Here is a 6,000-nt window from a genome sequence, read left to right on the forward strand (position 1 = left end):
AGGTCAGAATCTACAAGCTTTCATTTTCATTAACACCAAAAGCTTTAAATACTTTCACAATAAAAGGCTTTTCTTTTCAAGTAAAGCCCTTACAAAGCTTTCCTGAAAAAGAAAGCATTCCCTCAACTAAAACATTATCAACTAGTCCAATAAAACAGAGAAGCATTGTAAGCAAACAATAACTTCTCCTCACCTCCAGGACTCAGACTCAAACTCAGACTCCCCCAACAGAACACAGAGGATAATCAAGAATGCTGGGTCTTATTCTATTTCCTCTGAAAAACCTGCCAATGAAACACCATGCTTTAATTTCCCAGCTGTGAGATTGGAAAATTGGCAAGTAAAGCTTATCTATGAATCAAAGGTGTGAAGCATATGAGATTACACAGGGAGGGTCTGAACACAGGTGTGGAGTGTATGAGATTAAACAGGGAGGGTCCGAACACAAGTCGAAAAGCAGGAGAGAAGGATGGTTGATGTTTTGGGTAGAGGAGATATAGTAGAAAAAAAGTTAATGGTTTGTGAGTTTGAAGGTTTTTATATTTTTTTAATTTTATATTTTAATGTATATGTAATAGATGGTAATAGAAAATGTTGGAGGAAAAGCTGACTAATCAAGCTAGGAAGAAATATGTATGTGAAAGTAATGGCTAAGAAAAAGAAAAGAAGAAAAGTTGTTTGCTGCTTTTACTGTAAGGTAACTAAACCCCACTTTTTTTTAATACTTTAGTATAAATTTATTTTAAAGTGAGTATAATTTTTATATGTTGGGGAATGGTTTGAGCATGTGGACTTAATTTTATTGTAAGTAAAACATAAGAAAACATAGAAAGAAAGATGTTGGAAAAAGATTGAGTGAGATTGCTGAGGTGTTGCTCTGCCTGAACCTTAGCTTAGGGAGGCTTGGGTAACTGGTGTTTTTCTTGTAAGTGCTTGTGACTTCAGAGCATTAATAGTTTAGTTCTGATAGTGCTTTTTGTGTTGGTGTAGCTTTCTCTTGGAGAAGCTTTTGCGCTGTTGAAGCTCTTAATGAGAGAAGACATGTATACAATTCTTACCAGATTCAACTTTTAAAGTTACTTTTCCCAGCATGTAGCTGTTTCTTTGAAATAAGAAGTTTAGTAACCTGGCACGTTTGAATTGACCCCTGTTGATTCAGCCTCGTCACTGGCCTATTATGTGATATTTAGCACACTACCCCTTTGCATTTTTTCTTTTCCCTTTTTTTTCTGTACTCCTTTCATATAGCACAGTAGTTGCTAGTATAGTCACTAGCAATATCAAATCTATGTCTTAGCTGGAGCCTTCAAACATCATTGTGAAACAAAAACTAGGAAGTCTGTTTGCCAAGTGTTTTCACAGTACCGAATGCTGTTAATTCTGGGTTCTTTCAGGAATAGATGAAACTGAACATAAAGCAGAAATTTGTTCAAATGCTTAGAAGCAAATGAAAGCAATAATGTTGCTTACTATAATTGAACAGATAAGATATCAATACTGGCGGACAGCATTTTTAAATTAACTTTAATATATAGTCCTATAGTACTGATTAATAGACTTCCAATACTCCTTGCAGCTGTTTTTTGTACTGGAGTGTCTGTCTGTTTTCAAGTGTAATGGAGGTGAGAAGGCTCATCATGAGCACTGCCTGTAGAAATTTCCTCCTTCAAAGGACTCAATAAAGGTTGGTAGAGACGAAGTCTGACCCACAGAATAATTAAGGAGAATTTTTTATACCCCAAGAACAAACATTTAAGCCTTTTTAAACAAAACTGTTGAAGGTAAAAGGTGAATTTCACATTAGAGTTTTCTGTTTTTCTCAGCTTTAAGCAAATATTTCGATACTTTCAGTATAACTATCAGTGCTGCTTTTGAACAAAATTATAATATGCTCCAGAATAGCAAGCCATAATGTGCTTCTGAATTGCTTTCAGGTAACTTCTGTCCAAGTACTTCTGCTGTTTAAAATCTCTTCTACTAATAACTGAACTGAAGCTTACATTCTTGACTGCTTCCATCATAGGATGCAGTTTGTATGATGTGGTATTGCCAGCTGCCTGTAGAAAAGTAAGTCCTTTGGCTTGGTTAACAGAATGTAACGCATCTTGGTTAGCAAACAAGATTTTCCTCTCCATATTAGAAGAGATTATTTAGAAGTGCTGACTTAGGAAAGAAGTAGCTTAAAAAAATCAAGGGGAAGGAATAAATGCTTTATGAGGTCTTCCTATAAATATGTTTATGAATGCTTAGCAGTGAACTTGAAGTTGCTGTATATAGTAGGCAGGGCAATCTAAGAATACCCACGCTGAGACTGAAACTGCAAGTCCCAAGCCACAGTCTAGTTCTCTTGCACCTCTTGTTTACCCTGCCTTAGAGAAGGGGAGAGGAAGAACCAGCTGGTTATTTCTATGTGGAAATGGTCACTCTGTATGATTTCCACATCCCTGCTATCTTCACTTCTGCTCTCTTAGAGCAGTCACCAGTTTGTTAGCAGCAGTGTTTAACAATTGGGTAAGATCTTCTGTAACCCTAAGGAAAAGGAAAGATTTGTATCAAACCAGAGAAGGCAAAGCAGCAGTTTCTATTGTAGAAATTTCTCCCTCTCATCTATTAACCTTGTCATTTGGGACAATGGCATGCATAAAACTGATCTGTTGACTACTACCCAATTCAACTTGGAAGCGGGCAAAAGTTTTTGGTGTGCAGTGGCTGTTTACAGAGCCATAGGAAACAAATTTGAAGACTTCACCCAACTGCTTAGTGGGTGTACTAACCCCACACGCTGTTACAATGACCTAGCAGAAGAGGCAGGGGAAGGATGAAGTTAAAATGATTAGTGGAGGCTTGTGGGCTCATTCTTAAACATTTTTTTCTAGGTCAATGTTAAAAAATACTGTGAAGTGAAAAATGACATGGGGGTAATGTGGTTTTGAATGGCGGCCAGGCAGAAGCCTTCTGTCCCTGGAGCTTTGTTTTAGTCTTCACTAACACGGAGTTTGCTTAGAGTATGTGGAATAACTAAAGAGCCTATTTAATCAAGGACAGCCCATATAAAACATTAACTGGAACGGCATGATGGACTGCTATGGAGATGATTGTGTGACACTTGCGCACCTGTGTGGTCCTGGATTCTGTTCTTTCACCTACTCTGAGATACAACAGGCTGTTAAGTTGTGCCTCTGTTTACATCTCCATAAATACATTGGAAAAGGTTTTTTCAAGCTGCTTAGAACCTGCTTTTAAGCACTTTGTCAATGTAAGATCAAGGTTGCCCATCTGTAGGTTATAGGTAGTTTGGTTAGATGGGATCTGTTTTGTCCTTTGCTTTACTATTGTTGCACTTGATTTGTATTTTCTTTCTTAGCAGTCAGATTTTTCTAACCTCAGTGGCTAGAATGACTAGATAATTTCATTAGGTATCCAGTGTTGCAAGAAACATTTACAAAGCCATTAGGACAAATTTCTTGTTTGTCAATGCCATGCTGAGCATGTAGTTCCTCATGGAGTCAATTTTAGGAACTCTCAACAATAATATCAATGCTGAAGTATGCATGTTTCTATTGTAATTGCTCAATATCTACATTTAATGACTGTTCATGGATGTATTGATATTTTATTGGGTAAGACTGGCACATTTTCCTCCCTTGGTTGGAGGTGCTTGAACACATTGTTGAAGTATTTTATTCATTGCTTTTCAGCTATTCTATCAATACTGTGCAGTGTGCAACTGTGCTGACAGGTGCAAATGTGTGGAGCGTGTGTTAAGGTGACCTAAAATTTAAGATGCTTCATGTATGTGTTTGCATGTTTGAGTCATCATAGCGGGCATTAAAATGCTACCCTTTGACTACAGTATGAGTACCACCAGGTATTTTTTTCTGCTTAGCCACATGTTATTCATTGATTGGGCACTTAAAAGTAGGTAGCTCCTGTTACTAGTACATTGCTGCTTTTACTGGAGTTAATCGAGCTAGATCTGGGTACAAAATGGAAAAAAAAAAAAAAAAGAAATCAGGAAAATACTTGTGAATGTGCTGTGTGTCTTAGTGTGTCAATGAATGACTTGTCTAGCAGGACATTAACTAAATTTCTTCAACCATTGACTGCAATTGCATTAACTTCTAGGTGAAAAGTTCCACATGTGAAACCCAACTCATCCTCAGTGCATGTGGTGATAAGTTCAAGCTGCTTATGTGTTTATCCATGTTTTCAATAGCAAACAAATGATGGTGAGCCATACTGGTCAGAAGAAACAGAACATTGCTAAATCCGGCAATGCCATGGTTATAATGGAATACGAATACTACAGTTTCTATACCTATGTTTGTCTGAATCCTGACTTAAAAGAAGTCCTTGTAGAAAGCAGCTGTTGTGCAACCTGTCTGTTGATACCTGTGGCTTAAGTGGAATGTGTATGACAGTCTGCTAAGAGGGGTCCGAGGTCCAGATGCTGAAGAGATACCAAACCTGAAAATGTCCCTTTGAATCAAAAGGAATTTTGTTACTGAATTCGAGTCGACTTCCCGTGTTTTAATGAGTACCAACTTTCAGTCATGAAGCTTGCTCTCTGGACTTGCTGTCCTGGTGTTTAAATATTCTTATGTAAATGTTATCAGAATGTTGCATTAACTGTGTGCTGCAGTACTGTAATTGGGCCAGCTCGCTACTGGTTAGAAGTGGAAAATATGTTGTCAGTGGATTTCTCAGCCTGCTTTTATCTTGGTGTCTTGAACTTGATGTCCCATTCCTACTTACAGATGGTTAAGACTTCATCCAGTTTCCAGGACAGCTAAGTGATGCCTACATTACTCTGAAGGAATGTCTGGAGAGTCTGAACATAGTTTTCTTTGCCTTTTTATGTAGAATGTTCTCTCTGGGCTTGTTTTAGCAGATGTGGTCTTGTTGCATCTGAGGCTACATTATGGGTACTTTCTCCGTATGTCACTAAATTCTGTATGCAATTCTGTGTACAAGGATTGCTTTATTTGATGACAGCTTTATTGTACCAGTTGCTGCTGTAGACTGTATTGCAGCACGCTGCTTAACACTATATGTAACTGTTAAATTTAATTACAGTAAACTGTATTTTAGTGTACTGGTGCACTAATAAATAAAGCAAGGCAAACCTCTGTGTAGGTACCCTGAGGCATTTCTCTTAAGATTTCATGAAATCCCTGAGACTTTTGGGTGTCTGACCCAAGAAAACTGGTGGTTCTGATTTTTTAAGGAAAGTAGTCATGTGCCAGTTGCCTGAAAATGGGAGGCCTCCAGCCTGTTCAAAAATGACTGTAACAATTATAAAATGCTGGCTTTTCAGTATGGACTCTTAATGGGTTTGGGTTTGTGCCCTGTGTGTCCATATGCTTCAAAAAAAGGTTGAAGCTGGTGAACTTTCCTGGGCATACTTACATGTGCAAACATATTGTTGTACACTCATGCATATATGAGCTACATAATCTCTCAGCTTTTCTGTTGCAGTTTGCTTGAGGCAAATGTCCTGTGAGGTTATGTTTAAATAATGCCATCTAAGATAATCATTTAATGTATATTACTAATTTAATGTGAGCTGTAAGGAATGAAGGTTCCAAGACCTGTTCTTTCAGCTCCTATTAAAATGCCAGCGTGGTCACTGAGGCTATGACACTGACTCTGTATGGCTAAAAGACACTCAGAAAGGTTTAATGCTCAGTTGCTAAACCTTTTCTGACAGTCCCAGTTCTACCAATCAAAGCCATTTAAACCCAAAGGACTCTTTGAGAAGTGATAGGCAATCTTGAACACAGACAAGGGACACAGGTGATGGGAACCTATGATGCCAATGCAGGCAACATTCTTAAAAGTTCCTTTTACAGCTTTGCTTTGTTATTAAGTTGTGACTGGGTGAAATCCACTCCATTCTTCCGAAGAGCTCAAGCAGTGAAATAAAAAAGGCAGTGAATGCTGCAGGCTAATGCAGGAAATCCCTTGACTCTTTCCTCATCGTCCCGTGTTCTTGTCTGG

This window comes from Aquila chrysaetos, chromosome 8, assembly GCF_900496995.4.
Source record: "Aquila chrysaetos chrysaetos chromosome 8, bAquChr1.4, whole genome shotgun sequence".
NCBI classification, from domain to species: domain Eukaryota; kingdom Metazoa; phylum Chordata; class Aves; order Accipitriformes; family Accipitridae; genus Aquila; species Aquila chrysaetos.